General features: G+C 40.2%; 1 protein-coding gene across 3 annotated transcripts in view; it reads left to right on the forward strand.

Moving 5' to 3' along the window:
* The window catches only part of PTPRG (protein tyrosine phosphatase, receptor type G), a 775,368-nt gene that overhangs the window by 459,096 nt on the left and 290,245 nt on the right, over positions 1-26,027 (forward strand). The gene's annotated exons all lie outside the window — the stretch shown is intronic.

Raw genomic sequence — 26,027 nt, forward strand, 5'->3', positions numbered from 1 at the left:
ATAGAGAAAAAATATAAATGTGTACACACACATATTTGCTCGTAATCTGTAGGGTTTTTCACTCACCCTCACTCCTCAAACCCATGAATGGGCCTTTTAGGTTAACTTTGAAGCTTAGGTGACAAATCTCTACAAGAGGTGGAAATGAATAGTATTTCTTTGCTTATACATGTTTATATTCACATACTGATTTGTCTCTTATCCATGATTGCTGGAGAAACCAGAGATCACCATTCTGAGAAAGGGCTGCATATTTTTGTTGTTGTTGTTGAGCTGATGAATTCACAGTATTAAAAATTCTTTCTGCATTGGCATTCCTCTATCATGGGACTTCCTGTCCTAGTCACATTAATGTTATGCCTTATGAGTAGGGTTTCTACTTAATGGTCTCTTTTTCTCCTTTTATGTTGAATGAATCATTTCTTAGAAATCTTAGCTTGATTTGTACTTGGAAAACTTGATTCCTAGAAGCCAAGTTGCATCAGGTTTTGAAGTCTGGGGTTTCTCTTTTGTTCCTGTCGGCCAGTTCGCATTGGCAGTGCAGCTGAAGGGAAAGTTTCTGTCCAGCCAGGTTTGCGCTAAAGCTTCTTTATCTTTGAATCAGGCTGCCATTTGTCTAGTTAATGTTGATCTGGACAAAAGACATGTACTTGAAAGTTTGGGAAACTTAATTTGGCAGCTGGCTTGGAAAAGACAAACTCTGAAAGAAAAAACTGGAAACTGCCTGCCTCATGCTGAAATCACATTTCCTAGTGCCTGTCTCCTCCTCCTGTTTGATTCTGGAAAGATGAATAGAATAGATAAATATTCTTTTGAAAATTTATTGCTTTAAATGAATTTTTTTAACTCAAAAAGGTCCATGAAATTTAGAAACTAATTAGAAATGGCAGCTACAATGCCCAGACTTACTTTTGGACCAAGCTCTTTGAATTTATTTCTTCTCAGTAATGTCAGATGGTAAGCTGCCTATATTAATTGGGTGCTTCATTGAAACCCATCTGGTTCCTAACTTGTTTTTCTTTTTAATGTGATAAATATGTTAAATTACTTAGTGGTTGTAGTTGGAGGAACTTGAATTTCAGAGATCAAAGGTAACGGGATCAAATTTAGTTGTAAAATATGCACAGAAATGTTGCTCATTTTTGCACAAGAGTTAAATTGCTTTGAGCTCTTGATTAACACCAGCTCTTCCTGAGATTTTTACCCTGTTTGAATATCTCAGACTTGGTTTATATGTTCCCACATAACTACACTGCTTTTCAAGATGTTAAAATGAAAGGGAGAAAATCATAATGTACCACATGGTAATTTATCAGCATTGGGGATATTATTGGTCTTTTATAGAGAGCCAGAGAAGGAAGAGCCATTGTGGACGATTGGGCTGGGATTGGTCAAATACAGCATTGATTCTCCACTGGAGATATCATCCTACCCTTCAGAGGACATTAGGCATTTTCCGGGGACACTTGTGGTTGTCGCCGTTATGGGCAGTGGTGTGCTACCAGCATCTAGTGGGCAGAGGCCAGGGATGATGCTACACATCCCAATTCATAGGACAGCCCACTGTCACTATTGGGAGACTCTCGGGAAGAGAAAGCTGTGTGTGTAGTGGAATCCAGCCTTCCTTTACTTGTGTGGCATCATTTTAAGTAGATTTGACTAAAGAAGCCTCATGGCAGAGTTGTTCCGTCCTCCTGCGGTTTTTAGAGAATAAATTGCCTCTCTTGCCTCCTGGGTCAGAGTCTTGCCAGTCCTGGTTCCTTTAGATTCCATTTGGGATAAAGTCATGACCTTGAGTGTTTCCTATTTCTTCAGTTGCCTCGGCCCCAGCGCTGCAGATTGGATTTCAAGTTTATGCCCCATGAGATTCTGGATCTGCTCCCTGAGGGTAAACTGCTACAAACCCAACCTTGGATGTTTTGCTGCTTCCCAGGAATTCTTTGAGGTCATCTGCAACAACTTTGTACACATTCAGAAATTAAACCTCTCCGTGTTTTCCTGGCTGAAATCCTGGACTCAGCCTTGTTGTTCCTGCAGTTAAAAACATCCAGCCTAACAGAAGAAATAAATGTCATTGTTAAAACAAAACAAAAGCCTTTCAATAGTGGCATTCTTTACAGCTCTGTTAAAATTAGAAAAGAAAGTCGAAATCAGATGACGAGGCTAGGAGACGAGACCCACTTTGGGTCCTCAGATGCACTTACCTCCTAGTATTCAGTTTTATCTCTTGTCTAGAAGCAGATTTGTCTGGAGTGCCTTCTGTCATGTGGATGCTGGGTTACAATGATGAGGCAGAGAGCCTTTTCATCGAGATAATTATACTCGAGTCACGACACAGATATTGACCAAACACTCACATATACGGGTTTGTAATATTGGTTGTGAAACCGTCTCTGAAGGAGAAGGGCATTTTGTCGTGAGATGGAAGACGTCGGTGGAGACAGGTATTTATTAAGAGGGAAGAGATTAATTGGAGCCTGCCCAAAGAACACAGGTGTGCAAAGGCCCTGAGACAGGTGATATTTAATTACTTACAGGTACCTTTAAGCAATTAAGAGAGATCAGTTGGGGTTTTGATAGGATAATACCCTCCCCCAAACAATGTTCACTCACTAATTTCTGAAACCTGTGAACTTATTTGTTACTTTGTCCAGCAAACGGGACTTTGCAGATGTGATTAAGCATCCTTAAAGTCAGAAGGTTTAAAATATTCCTATGATTAGAATAGGGGTTCTGTTTGAGTTTGTCCATGGTACTCCACTTTGCTTTATCTGTTCAATCAGTTATCTGTGATGGTTGTGTCCTGAATATCCTCACTACTCCATACTCATTCCCTGTTTTAAATAAAGGTTCATGTAGCACTAATAGGAATTGAATCATGCCGTGTTTTCGCTAATAACTGAAGTTGGAGTTAATGCAAAGAGAAACCTCCAGATGAAACCCTCTGAGAGCTCCATTAAGGTGGAGGTTCATTGCATGCTTATTTTCTGAGGTAGTTAAAATCTTGTTTATTACAATAAGAGATCGTGGGAGTTGTTGATTCAGACTTATCGGTGCTTTATGAGTTGAAGTCTTCAATAAGCTTAAATGATCCAAATTGATTGTGTGTGCCCTTTCCAGTGAAACTCACAGCTGGTTCACTTCAGTTCAGTTTAGAGCATCTTAGCAAGTGAGTAGAAGCAAAGACATTTTTCCTAATACATACCGTGCACACACTACCATATGGTGCAGGTCTGCAGGGCCTTAGCTGAAACCCTTGAGGCCAGATGTTTTAGAATTCAGTATCTTTTTTAGAAAGGCATGATGGTGCATATGTCATATATATTTACAGAAGACACATAGTGGGGTCTAGGACTATACCCCTTGAATGCATTTCTATTTCTGCAGCATGCAGATGAATATTCACACAAGTAGGAAATATCAATATTCTAAGTAGCTTCATGTCTCTCCACCTCTGATTTTACTACTGAATTAGTTTTGCACCAGAGTTATAAATATCAATAATAACAACTTTGATCTCAGAAGCTTTTGAGGTTTCGTAGTCACTGATAAAGGATTTATCAGACATTTTAAAAATTGATCCACAGTGTGGCCCTGGTTTATGTTCCAAAGAGTGTAGGTTATTTCCACCCATGACACAAGCACACACTAAATTCTTTGTCTCCCTGATGGGCTGTGTACGTCTGGGTACCCTTCTCGTCCTGCTCCCTGCTCTGCTTGGCCGTAATACCATACAACATTCTTAGTCAAAGTTAGGTTTTGTCCAGGGGGCAAGAAGGTGCTAGTGTTAGCCTGACCTCAGTGTGTGATTCAGTCCCATTTTAACGTTCTGTTTGAGGCTGCATTCTCCGTATCCACGTCTGTGGATATGTTACCTGGACCTACTCTGTATTCATTCTTGTCTGCTCAACACCTTCCTTTGTGCTTAGAGTCAGCCTGATGATTTTCCTTTCATTTTGTGAAATGAATCTTGTTTTTCCAGTGCTTCTGTCCTGTTCTGGTTGGATAGTTGACTTGCCTTAAACCCCTAGGTTATGTCCAGTAGCTCACATCTGCCTTCCTTCTCCCAGATAAGATGCTAAAAACAACCTAAAGTGATTACAAGAAAAACAGTGACATAATGTATAAGTAAAAATGAATCCTAGTTAAGATTTTGGAGACATTGGGACCCAGATTCTCGAGTTCTAACACTACACTTCAGCCGGGGCACTTAGCATCCCAGAAGCTCAGCCGTGCCATCTGTAAGATGGGTGTGATAAGAGTGGACTCGTGCTCTTGTGACACACACAGAGGCATCACACTCTGTCACCGTCTCTCCACTCATACAAGCATGGCAGTTACTGCATAACTCAGATGTGGACCAGTCCGGCTGGGGTTTGAACTGCCACGTGGAGTCCTAGCTACAAGCATGAGAAGAGATTAAGTGGGCTGAAGGCAATTTGCCCATTACTCTTGTATGAATTTCTTTTTTTTTCAGCTGGAAATAAAGGTTGACATATGAAATGCCTTCTTGAAGACTTACTGTATGCAATGGCATTCCAAAGATTATTAGAAGTCCTCCATTGAGGAAATGTGTTTGAAAAGTGAAAGTGAAGTCGCTCAGTCGTGTCCAACTCTTTTCAACCCCATGGACTGTAGCCTACCAGGCTCCCCTGTCCATGGAGTTTTCTAGGCAAGAGTACTGGTGTCGACTGCCATTTCCTTCTCCAGGGGATCTTCCTGACCCAGGGATCGAACACAGGTCTCCCACATTGCAGGCAGACACTTTACTGCCTGAGCCCCCAGGGAAGTGGAAATGTGTTTACCTTTGTTTAAATTGGTATTTTTCTGAACTTACATAACTGCTGTCTCCCTCCTTTGTCAGTGTAAGTTAGGCATATCACTCTTGCGGAAATGAGGTTCATAACTTTCTCCTCTCCTCCCTCAGTCCATATTCCTTGTAAGAAGTTGAGTCCTCTTCAAATAAATGTTTTCAGAGGACAGACAGGATGATTTGGATTTCTGTCACGTTGAAAACTATAGAACCAGCAAGGCTTGTTCACAGAACAGTTGTTTAGTGTCTTTATAAACTCGATGCTATCTTGCTTTGTCATTACAGGAAACTGTCATTAAAGGGAGATTGAGAAATTTTCTACTAAAAATAATTTTTGCAGTACCACCCTTTTTCTTTGGCCTTGCCTTGTTCTTAACGTAAATTCCTGCAGTTGTTACAGGTTCTTGGAAAAGGTGCTTTGTATGCAGAGCTTCCTCAGTCGGTGGAACTCAGGACAGGACCTGGTTTCCTTGTCTTGCCCCATCCTGGAACATAGAAAGTGTTACAGAAATTGTTACCTGGTTGTCTAGTGTTGGCTCTTCGGCGATGTGTCCTGTTTTTCTTTAGTGGCTTCCATCACATGGCAAGGGAATTGGTTGGACTTCAAGTAATGACTTTATTGAAATAAGGATTCCATGAAATATTTAATTTCCATCTGGCTGATTTTTTTTTTTTTGGTAATGCATATGTCCCATGTTAATTTGGTTTCTTTCCCTGATGGCTCTGCAGTAAAGAATCTGCCAGCCAATGCAGAAGATACAGGTTTGATCCCTTGTTGGGAAGATCTCCTGGAGAAAGAAATGGCGGTATTCTTGTCTGGGAAATCCACGGACGGAAGAGCCTGGCAGGCTAGTCCGTGGTGTCGCAGAAGAGTCAGACATGACCGAGTGTGCACACATGCACACCTGTGTTAAGAAGAACATTTGAGGAGGCCCTAGGACTTCATGCTTATCTCCAAGGACAGGGGAGCCTGGCGGCTGCAGTCCATGGGGTTGCAAAGAGTCGGACACGACTGAGCGACTAAGCACACACAGTACCTAAAGTATGCTCCATGGAGAAGCTCCGGCGTGGCTGTACAGAGCCGGAGAGTGGGTTTTGTGAGACGGAAGCAGTCTCGGTCCCCTATGTGAAGATGTCCGTGGTGTCCAACAGTCCTCACCACGCACTGTCATCCTGCGATCTGAACTTGACTCAGGACTGCTTGATGCTGTGTCCCTGTCACGTGGGGTCTGGCAACTGGTTGCATTGCACTGAAAAGCTCAGACAAGCAGAGGATACTCTCTGAAAAGCAGCTTGGTTAAATTGGAAACATTCTCAATATAGAAATGTGAAGACTTCGTGATGGGGGTGGGGGAGGGTGGCTTGGACAACCAAAGAAAAAGACTTAGGGAGGCCATGATGGTGTCAGAGGTGGGGCTGCTGTTACCGACTCAGGTCCTTGGACTCGTGATTCAGTAGAAAGTGATAAGGCCACGGGTGGAATTCAAGCATCGCTTCACTGGAAATAGTGCTGAGGGAACCCGAGGAGGTTGGGCGGGTTCCTTAAAAGGGGTGAGGGTAAGGGCAGATTGGTGGGTCAGGCTGGAGGGTTGGCTTTGGTGGCCTGCCTCGCCCTGGCTGCTGCTGCACATGGGGATCACACCTTGCTTTTGCTCTTGCATATCAGCAATGGCAGTTTGGTTTTGGCCCTTTGGTATCTTACTGTTAATAATTGTTACAACTGGGACTGCTGCATTCATGCAGTTATTTTTATTTATTTTTTTAATTTATATTTTTGAATTTTTTTATTTCTGGCTGCACTGGATCTTCATTGCTGCATGTGGGCTATCCCTGACTGTGGTGAGCAGGGGCTCCTGCAGTGGTGCATGGGCTTCTCATTGCTGTGACTTCGCTTACTGCAGAGCTCGGGCTCTAGACCTTGTGGGCTCAGTGGTCGCTGCACACAGGGTTCCTTGCTTTCTAGCATGTGGGGTTGTCCCAGATCAAGGATCAAATCCCTGTCTCCTGCATTGACAGGTGGATTCTTAACCACTGGAAGTCCCTGGTTATTTTTAGACTCTTATAGTTTCTTTGTATTTTGTTGCTTGAGGAGACATTTGTCCAGGTGTAAGCACTGCAGCTCAGGGTCCCAGGTTCCGACCTGTCTCACTGGTAGTTATGATTGTGTAACAGCGATACTACAGACACCATTTAATAAGTGTTACTTGTGTCTAGAATGTTTCAGATGTTTAATTTTCTCATGTGCCTTATGAAGGCGGTGCTTTCATGATAACCATGTAACGTGGCACAGCTGACCTTCTGGGACGCTAAATGGCTTAGCTGAGGTTTACTGTTAGTACTCCAGAATCTTGGTTCCAATAATGACCATTCATTTTATTTGATAAGTTATTTCACTGTTTTTCTTATCATCACTGTAGGTTGTTTTTAGTGTCAGCAGTAGAAATAGTTTTGTTGACATCATAACCACTGTTTATTGTATAACAGGAGAAAAAAAAATCAGAGAACTTAAAATGTCCAAAGATGATTGAACCAGCAGTAAAACATACAGTAAAAAAAAAAAAAAAAAAAAGAGGAGAAGTGAACAGAAAATGCCATCAGCTCCTTGCCTGGAGATATCTGTAGCAAGCACTACATGTTTTATCCGGCTTGACCACTTTAGTCTATTCTCTACTGTGTAGAGAGCGACACTGTCTGATAGTATAATATCAGCCATACGTTGTAATTTAAAATTTGGGGTAGCCACTTTAAAAGAGTTAAGAAGAAGTGTTTTAATTTGATTTTAATAATTCATTTTATTTCCTATAATTTATATAATAATTATCACTGTTACAATTTTAATTATCTATTATTTTCACCAAGTTATTTAAAAATTTGGGGCTTCCCGGGCAACACTAGTGGTAAAGAATCCACCTGCCAATGCAGGAGATGCAGGTTCAATCCCTGGGTCAGGAAGATCCCTTGAAAAAGGGATAGGGCTACCCGCTCCAGTATTCTTGCCCGGAGAATTCCGTTGACAAAGGAGCCTGGTGGGCTACAGTCCATGGGGCTGCAATGAGTAAAATTTTACTATTTCAACGTGTTGTTTTGCAGTTGCTCAGTAGTGTCCGATTCTTTGTGACCCCATGGACTGTAGCGCAGCAGGCTTCTCCTTCACCATCTCCTGGGGCTTGCTCAAACTCATGTCCATTGAGTTGGTGATACCATCCAACCATCTCATCCTCTGTTGTCTCCTTTTCCTCCTACCTTCAGTCTTTCCCAGCATCAGGGTCTTTTCCAATAAATCAGCTCTTTTCATCAGGTGGCCAAAGTATTGGAGTTTTAGCATCAGTTCTTCAAATGAATATTCAGGGTTGATCTCCTTTAGGATTGACTGGTTTGATCTCTTCGCCTGCCAAGGGGCTCTCAAGAGTCTTCTCCAACACCACGGTTAGAAAGAATCAATTCTTTGGCGCTCAGCCTTCTTTATGGTCCAACCCTCACAGCAGAACATGACTACTGGAAAAACCATAGCTTTGACTATACAGACCTTTGTCGGCCAAATGATATCTCTGCTCTTTCATATGCAGTCTAGGTTTGTCATAGCTTTTTCTTCCAAGGAGCAAGCATCTTTTAATTTCATGGCTGTAGTCACCATCTGCAGTGATTTTGGAGCCCGAGAAAATAAAGTCTGTCACTGTTTCCATTGCTTCCCCATCTCTTTGCCATAAAGTGATGGGACCGGATGTTATGATCTTTGTTTTTGACTGTTGAGTTTTAAGCCAGCTTTTTCACTCTCCTCTTTCACTGTCATCAAGAGGCTCTTTAGTTCTTCTTTGCTTTCTACCATAAAGGTGTTGTCATCTGCATATCTGAGGTTATTGATATTTCTCCCAGCAATCTTGATTCCAGCTTGTGCTTCATCCAGCCTGGCATTTCCCATGATATACTCTGCATAGAAGTTAAATAAGCAGAGTGACAATATACAGTCTTGATGTACTCCTTTCCCAGTTTGGAACTAGTTTGTTCCATGTCTGGCTTTAACTGGTGCTTTTTGACCTGCATACAGATTTCTCAGGAGGCAGGTACGGTTGGACTGGTATTCCCATCTCTTGAAGAATTTTCCACAGTTTGTTGTGATCCACACAGTCAAAGGCTTTGGTGTAGTCAATGGAGCAGAAGTAGATGCTTCTCTGGAATTCTGTGGCTTTTTTTATGAGCCAGTGATTGTTGGCAATGGGATATCTGGTTCCTCTGCCTTTTCTGAATCCAGTTTATACATCTGGAAGTTCTTGGTTCACGTACTGTTGCAGCCTGGCTTGGAGGATTTCAACATGTAATGAGGATTAAAAGCTGAGATATTTCACATTCTTTTTTTTTTTAATTGATGTGTATTTTACATTTAAGAGATCCTCTCAAGTCAGACTGGTTGCATTTCAGAGGCTCAAGATCCACGTACAGCTTGTGGCTACTGTACCTACAATGTGCAAGACTTGAGAGCACCAGACCTCAATAGCAAAATCTAGATAATAAACTGGGGTTTCCCTGGTAGCTCAGCTGGTAAAGAATCCATCCTCCTACAATGCCAGAGATACCAGTTTGATCCCTGGGTTGGGAAGATCCCCTGGAGAAGGGATAGGCTACCCACTCCAGTACTGCTGGGCTTTCCTGGGGGCTCAAATGGTAAAGAATCTGCTTACAATGCGGAAGACCTGGTTTGATCCCTGGGTTAGGAAGATACTCTGGAGAAGGAAACAGCTTCCCACTCCACTATTGTTGCCTGGAGAATCCCACGGACAGAGGAGCCTGGTGGGCTATAATCCATGTTGTCGGAGGGTCAGACAGGAATGAAGCAACTTAAAACAGCACACACAGTTAATAAACTAGCCGAAAGAGTAGCAGGGATTCTTTAAGAGGAATCTTTGTGCTGAATTTCTGGTAATTTTTGCACTTCTGCTCTCCCAACAATAAAACAGACTCTGTAGTTCACTTTTGTGTTGGGATCTGAGTTGGTTGTTGAGAAGCCTTCCCCTTCCCCTGGATGTGATATAGGATTTCTTTTGTTCCTTTATAGACTCTCAGGTCATTTCCTGTTGTTTAATTTTACGACCTTCTTTCCTGGGGCTGTGAGCACTATTCTTCTCGGAATCCATTTCCAGGCTGAGGAAGTCCCAATAAAGCTTGCTGGGGAGACCTTTGTGCCCTGGGGGCAGGGATGGACCTCAGGCAGCCAGATCGGATGCATTGTAAGTTCAGCTCAGGCGGGGTTTATGGACATTGGACTCAGAAACACACACCAGCACAGACGGACACCACCATCACTTTTTTTTTTTTTTTGATCCTGTCAAAATTTGAGCAGGAAGGTTTCAAGTCATCTTAAATCTAAAGCCTTTATCTAGTTCTTTAGTGTCAGCATCTCTCACAAAGGACAGTCAGAAACATTTATAAGGAATAGAAAGAAGTCAGGATTGAAAGAAAGTCTGTTTCCCCCCTCCCCGTCAAATCCCGGGCATAGAATTTCATTGCATCCTCGTTTAATGAGATGGGAGCAGATCCCTACAGCTTCCTGCTCCAGTTGCATGGCCTGGCACCCTGTTTGTGCAGCAGAGATACCAGTCTGGGTACATTTCCTGTGATGTACTGAGGCTAGCTGTGCAAAGTCACCAAAACCCCATTTTAGTTAAAAATGCAAAATTTTATCTCCTGAATGTTTGAGGATGTCTTAGAAGACTGGGCTGTAAAACTCAGGTTAATACATGAAAGATACTTGGGTTAATAGTAAAATATCTTCTAAATCCCAGCCCTTTCTATTCAGATTGAGCTTCGGTTTTTTAATTTCCCTATTAAAACCTTTACTGCTTAGGTTAATAAAGTTCAACATTCATGGAATCTTCTTAATTTATGCCTTGGAGTTGGCCATTCTCTGATCAAGAAAAGCTCAGGACGAGGGGAAAAAAAGCTCATCCTGTGATTTTCTGACATTGCTCATGCTGCCTCTGACTTTAATTTTGCCTGTCTCTATCTCCTTGTCTCTTTCTTTTTTCTTTTCTTGTTTTTTGTCACCTTATTTATGTTTATTTTTCTGGCCAATATGGGCTGAAATATCATAACTATACATAGGCAGTGTCCTTGGGAAAATACGTCTTTGGTCTATTTTCTAGATTGTTGTTGTTTCGTCGCTAAGTCGTGTCTGACTCTCCGAGACCCCATGGACTGCAGCACGCCAGGCTTCCCTGTCTTTCACCATCTCCCAGAGTTTTCTCAGACTCATGTGCATTGAGTTGGTGATGCCATCCAACCACCTCATCCTCTGTCACCCTTTTCCTTCTTGTTAGTGGGTCTAAATGTATAAAGAGTGATCTGTGGTCAGATAGATGTAGGAAATCCTGCTTGATATGTTTTCCTCTTATATTAATAGCTTGAGAATAAGCTAATTTGGTAATACTTGAAGAATATTTCAATAGAGTAGCCTGCTTAATTTTCATCTGACTTGGAATTTCCAAAGCTTAGGTGACCATGGAACTCTTATTTTTGCCTTCTGATAAACTAATGAGGAGGAGAATAAATACTCGGGGACATGCAGCGTCTCATAGTTTCAAGGACAGCTCCTTCTGATGTCTAGCTGCTATCTATACACATGTTTAAATAACTTCCTTTATGTTTCTGAATTATCACCAATGTTTGCTTGTTAAGTTAGCATACGGAGCCTTCTCTACATGGACCAGAAAATGCCCTGGCCTCAGGGAACCTTTATTTTAATAGGTGCTATGGCCCTGAGACAGAAGCCTGCCTCTCCTGCTTGAGCAAGCAAGGGGCAGAGTGATAGGAACAAAGTCAGCAAAATAGTCAAGGTCCTGATGATACGAGCTCTCGTGGACCGTGTGAAGCTCCGTGGCTTTGTCTCCAGGTGAGTAACCAGAGGAGCGACATTATCTGGCTTATATCTGAGAAGGATCTTTGTGGGTGCACTTGAGTGTAGGGAACAGAAGTCAGAAGATGACTGTAGTATTCCGAGAGTATCCTAGGATGTGTGTGCTGTAGATGGCACCAGTGGGAAGAGGCTGAATTCCTATTATTTGACGGAAGAGTGTGTTAATCAAGGGAGGTATCATATTGATGTTATCTCAGGAGAAAAAGTTTGTATGTCTTGATTAGGAAAAAAAAGACAATATGAGGAGAGAAAAACTGGATGAGTCACTAGTCTGTAGGATTTTCTTGTATTTCATTTAGCTTTTAAATATACTTTTATATCTTTCTTGAATGTTTTATAGTATTCAAATGGTATTTGCATAATAGGTGTTATACACAAGTTTTGAGTATATACTATTCAGTTCAGTTCAGTCTCTCAGTCGTGTCCAGCTCTTTGTGATCCCATGGACTGCAGCACGCCAGGCCTCCCTATCCATCGCCAACTGCCGGAGTTTACCCAAACTCAGGTCCAATGAGTCAGTGATGCCATCCAACCATCTCATCCTCTGTCGTCCCCTTCTCCTCCTGCCTTCAATCTTTACCAGCATCAGAGTCTTTTCAAATGAGTCAGCTCTTCACAACAGGTGGCCAAAGTATTGGAGTTTCAGCTTTAGCATCAATCCTTCCAATGAATATTCAGGACTGATCTCATTAAGAATTGACTGATTTGATCTCCTTGCAGTCCAGGGGACTCTTAAGTGTCTCCTCCAACACCACAGTTCAAAAGCATCAATTCTTTGGCACTCAGTTTTCTTAATAGTCCAACTCTCACATCCATATATGACTACTGGAAAAACCATAACTTTGACTAGATGGACCTTTGTGGGCAAAGTAATGTCCCTGCTTTTTAATATGCTGTCTAGGTTGATTATAACTTTTTTCCCCTTTAATTTCATGGCTGCAGTCACCATCTGCAGTGATTTTGGAGCCCCCAAAATAAAATTTCTCACTGTTTCCACTGTTATCCCATCTATTTGCCATGAAGTGATTGGACCAGATGCCATCATCTTAGTTTTCCGAATGTTGAGTTTTAAGCCAACTTTTTCACTCTCCTCTTTCACTTTCAAGAGGCTCTTTAGTTCCTCTTCACTTTCTGCCATAAGGGTGGTGTCACCTGCATATCTGAGGTTATTGATACTTCTCCCGGCAATCTTGATTCCAGCTTGTGCTTCTTCCAGTCCAGCGTTTCTCATGATGTACTCTGCATATAAGTTAAATAAGGGTGACAATATACAGGCTTGACGTACTCCTTTCCCTATTTGGAACCAGTCTGGTTTTCCATATCCAGTTCTAACTGTTGCTTCCTGACATGCATACACATTTCTCAAGAGGCAGGTCAGGTGGTCTGGTATGGCCATTTCTTTCAGAAATGTCCACAGTTTGTTGTGGTCCACACAGTCAACGGCTTTGACATAGTCAGTAAAGCAGAAGTAGATGTTTTTTTGGAACTCTCTTGCTTTTTTGATGATCCAGCAGATGTTGGCAATTTGATCTCTGGCTCTGCCTTTTCTAAATCCAGCTTGAACATCTGGAAGTTTATGGTTCACATATTGCTGAAGCCTGGCTTGGAAAATTTTGAGCATTACTTTACTAGCATTTGAGATGAGTGCCATTTTGCGGTGGTCTGAGCATTCTTTGGCATTGCCTTTCTTTGGTATTGGAATGAAAACTGCCCTTTTCCAGTCCTGTGGCAACTGCTGAGTTTTCCAAATTTTTTGGCGTATTGAGTGTAGCACTTTCGCAACATCATCTTTTAGGATTTGAAATAGCTCCACTGGAATTCCATCACCTCCACTAGCTTAGTTCGTAGTGATGCTTGTAAGTATATTCCTAAGTATATACTATTAGGTATACACTAAGGAAGAACGTAGCATGGAGAAATGATTAAAGATGACAATGATGAAACAAACCCCGTCCTGGAAGGCTTCCTTTGAATTAGTAGATGTGGCGTGCTGCAGCAGAACTGGAACATTCTAAGAGTATGTTCAATATTCCCCATTCCCCTTATTATGTACAAATCTGCTCCTTCTATGTGGCAGCAGATCCTTAATCCATCAGTTTATTGTCTTTGCCACTATTTCCACCCAGGTTTCAGCTATCCCCATCTCTGACCATTGCTGTAATTTCTTCTCTAAGGTCTGTCTTGCCCATCCACCCCTCTCCATAACAATCCACTCCTTAATCAATATCGACAGTTTTAAATCCTTGAATTGCATTATATTTTTTCTTTAAAATCTTCCAGTGGTTTCTGATCCCATGTCGAACAAATCCCCAAATCCTGCCTCACCTTACAGACTCCCACTTCATCTGGCTCCTGCCCTCCTGACTCCTCTGCTTTCACTGGTTGCTTCTCAGTGGAGAATATTCACTCCCTGATTGTCCCTTTGCCTTGCTCATTCCTTCCCTAATCCTACCCATTACAACTACCATTGCATGTTTAGTCCCCTCCCAACTCAGCCACTTTCTTTCCTATTTACCCTGTTTCATTTTCTTCATAATGCCTATCACTTTTTGAAATTGGTTATTGATTTGTTTACTTGTTTATTCACTTACCACCTCCCCTACCCCTGTATGCGGCATGTAAGCTTCTGGAGGAGAGAGGAGTCTGTCTGTCTTGGTCACTGCTTCATCTTTGTGCCCATGGATACGATGTCATAAATGGTTGAGCAGAGTACATATTAAGAAACCAACGTCCTCATTTTGAATCTTCATTTTGTCCTCTCAGTGACTTCAGGGTGAGGAGCTCTAATCCCTGAGAATAAAAAGTTATAATTCATTCCTATAAAGGACCTATGAAGAAACAAATCCTACCCTCCCCTCTCAGACTACCTCTTGTATTAAGGATGTGGAAGACCCAAATGAATTAGTTACTCGCCAATAAACACGTTCATTCCGTTGCCTCATGCTGCTAGGCTGAGGGCTAGTCATATAGCTTGGAAAAATGATCTTTTTAAGGTCTGTTCTGCCAGAGTGGAGCTCTTATATTAACAACCATTACATCTACATATCAAGACAGATTGTTCCAATTAGTCAGTGAGGTCCAGGTTTTTGAGAGCTGTTAATATGTACATGAGCAATTACTGTAGCAGAGTTTAAAAGGCGTGCCTTTGGGAATTGTAGATTGAGATTATCAGTTTCATTCATGAACTAAAGCCCTGAGAATTAAGTGTAGCATTTCTCCACCAATTTATTCGCTTGAAGGTTCTCCTATATCCACACACAAGGATGATGAGGTTGCCAGTTCCCCTCCTCTGCCTCACTCTTGCCCGCATCCCAGACCAGTGCCTTCCTCTGTGTTTGTCTAGAACTAGACACTGTGTTGAGCATTAGGAGATTTCGTAGTGAACAAGATAAATAAGCCCCTTGACTTCAGGGCACCTGAGAGATCAGCAGAGAGAATCTCAACTGGTATTTACATCAAAATCAAGGCAGCATTTTTTAATTTTCCTAAACCAAGTTCAAGTGGTTTCCACTCATTCCTAATTAATGGTAAGTTAAAGAAAAAAAAATAAACAAAAATGCTTCATTAATTGTCGGTATTTTGACATTGCAGTAAAATGCTGTGTATTCCTCCTGTGGGCACCATGCCTCTCCCCTGGGCTCACATGCTCACATACTCTGTCTCCTTTGTAGAGTTTACTAGAATCCTGTGATGGAAGCCAGCACTGGATTTGGAGTTTAAAAAAAAAGAAAATGATTTGTAGATCCTGGGGGTGATGCTGCCTCTTTTAAGAAGCCTAGTCTCTTTGAATGATTGTGGATCGCCATGTTTATCTTAAGGTTTGGTGGCTCAAATTCTTCTGAGTTTAAGTATTGCTGCCTCTTCAAATGCTAATATAAGGGAAGAGCAATATATATATGAGAGTTTTATGTCTTGAACACATGAATTAAACTGAACAGATCCTGCTTCAGAGGTAGCTCAAAAAGAATAAGATGCAAAAGAGGGCCTTCCCTGGTGGTCCAGTCGTTAAGACTCCTCTTTTCCAATGCAGGGGACGTGGGTTTGATTACTGGTCAGGGGACTAAGATCCCACATGCTGCACTGTGCTACCAAAATAAAAGATGCAAAGGAGGTCAACTCTGAGTGAACAAAGGTGGACAAGACTGGATACAGTGGTTCTCGTGGGAGAAGGAAAGTCTGGATACATGAATGGGGGTGTGGATTGGAGAGAAAGTGAAAGTTGCTCAGTCATGTCCGACTCTTTGTGATCCGATGGACTTCTCCAGGCCAGAATACTGGAGTGGGTAGCCTTTCCCTTTTCCAGGGGATCTTCCCAACCCAGGGATCGAACCCAGGTCTCCGGCATTGCAGGCAGATTCTTTACCAGGTGAGCCACCAGGGAAGCCCAAGAATACTGGAGTGGGTAGCCTATCCCTTCTCCAGGGTTATCTTCCTGACCCAGGAATTGAACTAGGGTCTCCTGCATTGCAGGCGGATTCTTTACCAACTGAGCTACCAGGGAAGGATTGGAGAGAGTAGGCCTTCAATCCAGTAGTGATTAGACCTGGCCGTCAGTGAGCCAGCCGCACCTGGAGAGCAGATGATCTGACTGAACAGTGGGGTGTGCAGGGTGTAAGAGTGAGTCTCGATATTTGTGGACAGAGTCTCACTGAGTCTCATTGGGAGCCCAGAATGGAACCAAGACCAATAGAAGCTGACCCTACTAAAGAAACTGGTTACAGCTCAGGCACAGCACGCAAGTCAGGAGCAGGTACCTACCATGGCTGCTTCTGTATCAAATAATTCAGGGGGGATTTTTCAACATCTAATTTTCTCAGTCCCTCCAGGGAACTTCTGAGTCAGATGTTGAGAAGTAAAAGCTACCCTCCCAAGTTCTGCCATCGAAAACGGCACCTGGGATGATAAAGATGGTTAACTTTGCAAAAAGCTCTTCCTGTGTATACTTAGAGTGTTCTTCACAAATTATGTCATTCAGTCATCACTTATTAAAAATATCCTTCCATGAAAACAGCAGTTAATAACAAGTATCTCTATTTTTCTGTAAGAAAAATGAGGTTAGAGAGATCCTGAGACACATCTCAGTACAGCCTGAAGTTGTCTTGGTAAAAATCATCTACAAAGGCTAATAGTCTGAGTTTAAATGCCGTTTTCTACTGATCACAGAATGATCCCTGTTACCATTTTGATCTGTTTCCTTCCAATATTTGGCAGGAGGGTGAGAAAAGATATAACTCTGGTCAGTATGAAAGTGAATACAATCATCACCTGCTTTATTACTTCACATACTATGTACATTTTCCAAGTTTTAAAATATTTTTCAGTCCTTCAAAAATTTTAATTTTCTTGTCATGCTGCTGTCTACCAATTTTTCATACTTAATACATTTTACTTTAAGATCTGGGGGAAAAAATAGGCAGAACAATGAATCTAATTTAATGTCATTTCTGAGACCTTTTTTTCCTAAGCAGAAACAAGTACAAAGGCGGCATATTGAAAACATAAGAAATATTTTTTTCTTAATATGCAAATAGTTTTGTAGTTTTTTGATTTTCAAAGTAATATATGTTCATTATAAAGGAACTCAAGCAATAGACTAGTTAAGAAGAAAGGACGTGTATTTCTGGCAAACACGTAGCACTCTTTAGAAATGCCAGCATGATGTGCATAGTTAGGCTCGTTTCCCTTTTTAGATGAAAGAAGTCGCCCATTGACAGGAAGTAGCTCTCTACATCATGCTATTTAAACGTTGCATAGCTTGGGTTCTGAGGAAGAATATTGGAGTTCAGATCTCATCACTGCCATTAATTTGTAGCTTTGTGACTTTTGGGAATCTACTTAATCCACTCCTCTATCTGTAAACCGACATTTAGTATTACTATCTATCTGATGAGAATTCTTGGAGGAATTAAAAGTACTGTATTTATAAAATACTTGGTTTAGTGTCACACAGTAGGATGATAGAAAAACGTTTGCCTCTCCATGGTGTGAATGTGACATTATTTAGTTTAGCAGTGCTTTGTTGATGGAACTTTTGGCTCTTTCTGGTTTTCCCTGTTAGAACCATCACAACTATTTAAAAGCATGTATTTGAGATTAACTCAGGTTCTCTAGGGACCAGCAGTGTGACATGAATGTGAAAGACTGGAATTGTCCTAAATGCTATTTGGCTTGTTGACACTTGAGAATATAAAGCAACATGAGTCAGAGCTTTTGGCTTTTTCAAAAGAAGCTGAAAATCTCTGGTTGAAAAGGCCCAAATCTCTGCATTTATGTGGATACTACGCTCTTTATGTAAAATGTACTCTCTCGGTCTTCACAACTTACTGGTGGGCTAGAATCGATCAGTTGAATTTCACATGCAGGGTGTTTAATCTCAAAGATCAAGTTCCTGTGTCATAGCTCACTCTGCCTTTACCTTCATGAAATAAGAATATTCAGGATGCTGTAGGAAAAGTTGATTTGTTATTATATCATGTGGCTTTATATATAGTTTCTAAAACTGTCTATAATAATAATAATTGGTTTCTCTCACCGGAATGCAGTATATGAGTTCCTAAAATGGGGCTAATAAACTTCCTGAAATTCCATGTGAAATTTTGTACATTTATGTGTCTCTCTTTAATGGACTGCTTCCTTCAGACTCTAGTATTGTCTTCTGATTCTCTTTCTGACCCTCATCCCTGTAAGAGTGAAGAATTTGGAAAGAAAGCAATATTTTTATAGGACATTTGTTTTTTGCTTTCTTGTGTTTAGAATGTAGAAAACTTGTATAGTTTCATTCATAACCTCATTAGCAGTCTCATGAATTTTCCAAAGTTTTGAATACTCACAGTGAAGGCAGACATGAGTGGCTCTTCTGCCACCATCCAATGGACAAGGACCATCATTTTCTCATTAATTTCTATACTTTGAGCACCAAGCACAGAACACTGGACATCATTGGTGACCTATGTAAATGTTTTGTAAAGTTAAAGAATGGATCCATTGCTCTTTATCTTAGTTAATACATACAAGGAGTCTTCCCGCTCAGGTTCACAGAACGAGCTCACAAAACCTGTCTTTTGGTCAAAGCTGGTTCTTGGTGCACCAGCATCAGTGCGGATCGGGACTGTGTGTTTTTGTTTTTTGTTTTTTTTATTTTTTTTTTATTTTTAAACTTTACATAATCGTATTAGTTTTGACATAGTGAGTGGCAGGCACAATGCTTGTCACCTTCTGTTGGCTCAATGAGGATGGAAAGTTGAGCAGGGCATACTCAACCGGCTTTGTTCAATGTAAGCAGATTACAGAGTGAACGATGGAGAAGAGGACGGGCAAAGAGCTGCAATTTGAATAGGAGGTTTTGACATGTCTAATGTTCTTATGAATGGGGATGGAACCTTGGTTTTTGGTGCTAAGTAGAAAGATTGGCTATAGAACTGATAGAGTCTTGGATGGATTAGTAAGGTGATTTGCTAAGAACTAGAATGATACACCTTTTTGGTCTGAAATTCACCTAGCAACAGCTTAAGATAACAAACCTACTGTCACTAGTACTTCAGAGGCATTTTGTACATAAGCTATAAGTGGCTTTTCTGTAAAACTATTATTTCTACAGAAATAAAAGCTAGTATTTTCCTTAATAGAAATGGGTAATTGATTTCTTGGTGACATATTGCTTATCTGAAGCGTTTTATTTTTCCTGGCTGTTCTTTTTTGAAAATGTGTTCTTTAACCTTCTCATTGCATATTTATTTAAATTATATGATAAAATCAAATTAAAAGGAACTCATTACTGAGGAAGATACTTCACTAATTAATTAAATTTAAACCCCAAAGGCTGCAGTTTAATTTTACTGATACATATGTTTTGGTTAAATTACCTGTTCTAAATAGTTTAATAAAATAGGAAAAAGCAATAGTACCTATTATCTGTTCAGTGAATTAAACCTTTTTGTTATATTTACCTGAATGTAAATGTATAACCCTGAATCAACCTCAGTAATATTAATAAGCAGATAGTGAGGTTTTTATCTTTATGGTCCTACTGAAAATATCAGGAAATCAGAATTTTCCTTGGCTAGAGATGGGATTGACCAAAAATAGATTTATGATGACATTTATGTCAACTGTCCGTAAGCACTAGTAATACAAATATATATTTCCTCAGTGTGTAGCTTTTTAGAAATTTCACCCAAAGACCTCCCTCTTTCTTTTCCAGTTCTCTTTACATCTTCCTGATGGATTTCAATAACCATTTTTATTTTAAAGTTATTAGTATGTGGTCCATGTGGTTCAGAATATTTTTATTGCTATACATTTATCCAAGTATTTTTTAAAAATAGGTATTACTTTTCTCTCTTCATCTTGTTTCTTCATCATCCTTGTTTACTTCTGTATATAAATATATTTTAAAGAAAATCATTTCCAGCCTAGGTTACCTAATATAACTTAATTTTCTGAATTATAGAAGTATCCAAAATCTGCCCTTTTTTCTTTTTGTTTCTTTCTTTTTTCTTTTGCTAATATGGAAACCCAGAGAGGCAGAGTGTTCTGAGATCCCAGGAGCAACTTTGGCAGTGCCAAGACTTGAATATGAAAAGGTTAAAACACAGGGTCCTAGTTTATGGTAAATTTAAAGAGGGTGCTAGTTTCCATAGAGTTTTAGAATATAGTAAATACTGAAAAAATAATTGTTTTATAAAATACTAAATTGTGTTATGAATCATATTCCTAATGGGAAATATTTAAATCTTCATTGAAAAGCAGATTTATCTGAGGTCATGTCATAATTGCCTTCACAGATATGAAGGGCTTCAAGGAAGTCTAGCTTTGGTCATTACTGGAAAGATGAATGAAATAAGGTTACTTAGAGAGTGTCTGTGTAGTATTACCAATGCTTTCTAGACACTCACTGTTATCTTTTTCCAAGTCTTTTTGGTCTTAATTTAGTATACTTGGTTTAGCTCAACCTGGTGGTGGTAATGAATTGAGCTTATTTTAGTATCAAGTCACTGCTACTGATTTCCCATCTCTTCACTTTTCCATAATGTGATTAATTTTGGTAATAGTTATAATAAAAGTTCACTTTATTATCTTTTGGGTGTTTAGTACTAGAAAAATGCCAGCTAACATCTAAAAAGCGTTTGACTCTGTTACTGTCATTACCTGTTTTGATTTCCCATTCCATCAAACTTAGGAAAACAATGCTAAAGTCTGAATGAAGCACTAGATTTAAAAAAAGAGAAAAAGACACCTCAATGTACTTTTAAGCAGAAATGGAATGAAAAGTAGATTCAAATTAGAGTTGATCAGAGTTTCATCAGCTGCTTGTTTACTTCGCTGTAGAATCTTTTGACCATTTCATTGCTTGTTACCCTTTATATCAAGTGAGTATTTGAAGAAAGTGAAAAGTTTTGGGTTCAAGTCTTTTCTTTCTAACCCCTAACATGTTCTCTGATAGGTAAAGGTTGATCAGTTAATGAATGGATTTAAACTTCATCGATCTGATAAATGCTTTCGATTTGAATTCATGTTATTGGGTTTAGCATCATAAACAGGGCTTTATTTTGTGTAATTCATTGTGAGATTTTCTTATTTCTCTGTGTCAGATAAGGGGAAGTTATTTTCCATATTTTCAGAAATAATCTGTTTTTAAAAACAGGTAGCTACCTTTGTCATTTAGACCTCACTAGAGCAATATCCTGCTGTGCATTGTTGTTGTTCAGTCGCTAAGTCCTGTCCAAGTCATTGCGACCCATGGACTGCAGCATGCCAGGCTTCCCTATCCTTCAGTATCTCCCAGAGTTTGCTCAAACTCATGTCCATTTTGTTGGTGATGCTATCTAACTATCAGATCCTCTGTCGCCCCCTTCTTCTCCTTCCCACAGTCTTGCAGCATCACTGTCTTTTCTAGGAAGTCAGCTGTTCACATCAGGTGGCCAAAGTATTGGAGCTTCAGCTTCAGCATCAGTCCTTCCAATGAATATTCAACTCAAGGTTGATTTTCTTTAGAATTAACTGGTCTGATCTTATAGTCCAAAGGACTCTCAAGACTCTTCTCTGGCACAACAACTCAAAACCATCTATTCTTCAGTGCTCAGCCTTCTTTGTGGTCCAGCTCTTACATCTGTACATGATCCCGGAAAAACCATAGCTTTGACTGTACAGACGTTTGTCAGCAAAGTGATATCTCTGTTTTTTAATATGGTGAGTTAGTCATAGCTTTTTCCCCCCAAGGAGCAAGTGTCTTAATTTCATGGCTGCAATCACCATCTGCAGGGATTTTGGAGCTGAAGAAAAGAAAATCTGTCACTGCTTCCATTGTTTTCCCTTTTATTTGCCATGAAGTTATGGGACTGGATGCCATGATCTTAGTTTTTTGAATGTTGAGTTTCAAGTCAGCTCTTAAACTTTTCTTCAAGTCATCAAGTCATCAAGAGGCTCTTTAGTTTCTCTTCTTTTTCTGCCATTAGAGTGTTATCATCTGCATATCTGAGGTTGATATTTCTCCCGTCAATCTTGAATCCAGCTTGTGAGTCATTAGCCCAGCATTTTTACATGATGTATTCTTGCATGTAAGTTAAAATAGCAAGGTGCCAGTACACAGCCTTGCCATACTCCTTTCCCAATTTTGAACCAGTCTGTTGTTCCATGTCTGATTCTAACTGTTACTGCTTGACCTGCATTCAGGTTTCTCAAGAGACAGGTAAGCTGGTCTGCTATTCCCATCTCTTTAAGAATTTTCCACAGTTTGTTGTGATCCACATACTCAAAGACTTTAGCGTAGTCAATGAAGCAGGATCACACAGTTTGTTGTGATGCACATATTCAAAGACTTTAGCGTAGTCAAGTAAATGTTCTTCTGGAATTCCCTTGTTTTCTCTGTGATCCAGTGGATGTTGGCAATGTGGTCTCTGATTCCTCTGCCTTTTCTAAACTCAGCTCTGGAAGTTCTGGGTTCACTTAGTGCTGAAGCCTAGCTTGAAGAATTTTGAGTATAACTTTGCTAGCATGTGAAATGAACACAATTGTACAGTAGTTTGAACACTCTTTGGCATTCCCCTTCTTTGGCATTGGAATGAAAACTGACCTTTTCCAGTCCTGTGGCCTTTGCTGAGTTTTCCAAATTTGCTGACATTAAGTATAGCACTTTCACAGCATCATCTTTTAGTATTTTAAGTGGCCTTGCTGAAATTCCATCACCTCCACTATTTTTTAATAGTAATACTTCCTCTAAGGCCCACCTGGCTTCACACTCCAGGATGTCTGGGTCTAGGTGAGTGAGCATTCCATCATGATTATCCGAGTCATTAAGATCTTTTTTTTATAGTTCTTCTGTGTAGTCTTGCCACCTCTTCTTCTTCTCTTCTACTCTGCTAGGTCCTTACCATATGAGAGTTATCATTGTGAAGTATAAAAGCCATGCATATGACCCCAGTTAGAAGGGAGACGTTTATGTAATAGGTTGGGAGGTAGACCAGAAGGCTTTCATATGTGGGCAGTGAAGTCAGGTAAACACTATAAAAGGGAGCAGGATGAAGCGTTAGAAATTTTTAATATGTGGTGTCTTAGCTGTCACTCTCCACCTCTGCTTAAGAGAAGAACTTATTATAAAAAAAATTACAGGTCTGAATGTGTATATATAGCAACAAACATATTGTTGATGCAGATGTGCTATTATTATGGGGAACCTTGCTTTATGTTTCGCTTTGGCGTTTGAAAATTCAGCTTTGCAACCTTGGCAGAAAGACTGGGACTCGGGAATGTTTGGTGTTTGTGTTTTTCTACCTATAAATATTTTTTAGGAATTCTCAATTCAGGTACAGTGGAAAATCATTTTTTATTTCTTTTCATGACTGTTTTTCCTTTGTTTTAGTAACCAAATTTTCGTCTGTATTTTTGAGTTGATATGACCTGATTTTAAGACTTCAAAAGGGATCCAAGGTTTTGTTCTGTTGACAAACATGAAATGTAACTGTTCTTAAGCAATTTTTTGCCTTTGAATTCTTTCCAATTGCCGTCAGTTATTCTACTGAGTTTTTTTTTGAGTATCTACCTATCCTTAAAGATCATCCAGTTTCAAAACAGCTCTGTTTTGAACTAATGTAAAAAGGATAAATGTTTTAACATAAATACACAATAAAAACTAATCTGATTTGAAAAAATTGTTGGATAGGCCATGTGTAGACTTCAATGATAACCTGACTAAATCTGATCAGAGTTGTAAGAGAAAACCTTAAGCAGTGTCCTCATCAATATTGGTGTTTAAAAGGCAAAATTGTTTTTATATTCTTTTTTATATTTTACTGATACATTTTTAATCACAAGTTTTCCAAAAAGTTAATAAAAATTGCAGTGCTTTATTGCCATGATGCTTATATGATTTCTTTTTCAATAAAGCATATGTTATTAAAGAGAAAAATGATTTTGTAACCCATGCATTAAGAGATGCAGTGCCATCTGTCTTAAGGCTTGGTAATCAATGATGTAAGTGAGGCTAGTTTATTTTTCATAGATTTACTGGTGTCACTGCATAAATAGCCATAATGGAATTGATCTCTTAGGGCGAAGCAGCTTTTATCACATACAAGGGTTTGATGATAACTGTATTAAACATTGGCCTTTGATTATTAGGCTTCCCTGGTGGCTCAGATGGTAAAGAATCTGTCTGCAGTGTGGGACACCTGGGCTCAATCCCTGGGTTTGGAAGATCCCCAGGAGAAGGTAATGGCTACGCATTCCAGTGCTCTTGCCTGGGAAATCCCATGGACACAGGAGCCTGGTGGGCTACAGTCCATGGGTTCACAAAGAATCAGATATGACTTGGCGACTAACACTTTGATTATTCTTAGTCTTTCTTGATACAGAGGTTCCAGAACTTCATGGTTATAGATTGATAATGCACAGTTTTTACATTAACTACTAGTCTTTAATACTACTTCCTAGACACGTCCTTATGTTGCATGTCTCTCGACTTTTCTTTAACTCAGTGAAGTGCTGTGGTTACCCTACCATGGCCATCTCCATTGTGTTCATTTCAGAGGCACAAAGAATGGGGTGGTGAGCAAGTGTATAATATTTGAACTCAGACGTATGTGCCTGGGTTTCAGGAGTGCCTTCACTCCTACTTGTATGACCTGAGCAAGTGACTTGATTTCTGCAAGCCTCCGATTTCTCATTTTAAAAATGGATATGGGAATTTCCCTGGTGGTCCAGTGGTTAGGTCTCAGCACTTTCACTCACGGGACTGAGTTCAGTTATAAGCTGGGGAACTCTGATCTTGCACGCCATGCTGTGCTGTCTATTAAAATATATATATATATGAAATCCTACTTATAAGATTGTGGTACAAAACAAAGCAAATATGTGTTGATCATACTTGGCAGAGTGCCTAACGTACGGGCAAAGTGAAAAGTGAAAGTCACTCAGTTGTGTCCAACTCTTTTCGACCCCATGAACTATATAGTCCATGGAATACTCCAAGCTAGGATACTGGAGTGGGTAGTCCCCTTCTCCAGGGATCTAACCCAGATCTCCCACATTGCAGGCAGATTCTGTACCAGCTGAGCTACCAGGGAAGCTCCAGAACATAGGGACAAATAAATGGTAAAAATAATTAATATTGTTATTACTACTACTGCCATTATTATTATCTGCTCTTATTATTTCTACTACTGAGTCAAAACAAGACTTATTCACAGTAATCATTTAGAGGCCATATATGTGTTTTAGTCTCCTGAGAAAAAGGAAAAAAAAAAGTAATTCTATTTTATTCCATTTTCCTGTGGTGTAGTGTTTTTTACCATAAGTGGCTATTTAATAGGGTAAATTGGAGATGACTCTGATTGTGTTCATCCAAAATTGTTTCTCTGCAAGAGAGTAAAAAAAAAAACACAAAATCACCAGTGAATACAGCAGAAAAGGCCTCCCTTCTGCACAAATCTAGGTCTGGAGAACATTGTGAGGGCAAGGGAATCTGTGTTCCATCCACTGTTCCCAGAGCAGTCCTGCCTGAACTGGCCTCCACAGTCTACACTTTATTCTGGCTGTGGAAGGTGACTGACTGGCAGCTTCACTCCTGTTTGCTGGCCCCAATGTGCCTCCTGCCACCCCTACCCCCTCTGCTGGAAAGTGCAGTTCCTACCCAGTGAGCTTGTATCTGAGGGCATTGTCTCCTCAGACCCCAGTCAGCAGTCAGGCTGAACATTGAAGATGTTCAGGATCCTGGCTGAAAGCAAGTGTCTGCTTGAAAATACTCTGTCCCTTACCTGAAAAAGCCTCTATCCCATGCTAAACCTAATTTCTCCAAATATTTTCGAGTGCTGA

Source organism: Bos indicus x Bos taurus, chromosome 22 (assembly GCF_003369695.1).
Source record: "Bos indicus x Bos taurus breed Angus x Brahman F1 hybrid chromosome 22, Bos_hybrid_MaternalHap_v2.0, whole genome shotgun sequence".
Classification (NCBI taxonomy): Eukaryota; Metazoa; Chordata; class Mammalia; order Artiodactyla; family Bovidae; genus Bos; species Bos indicus x Bos taurus.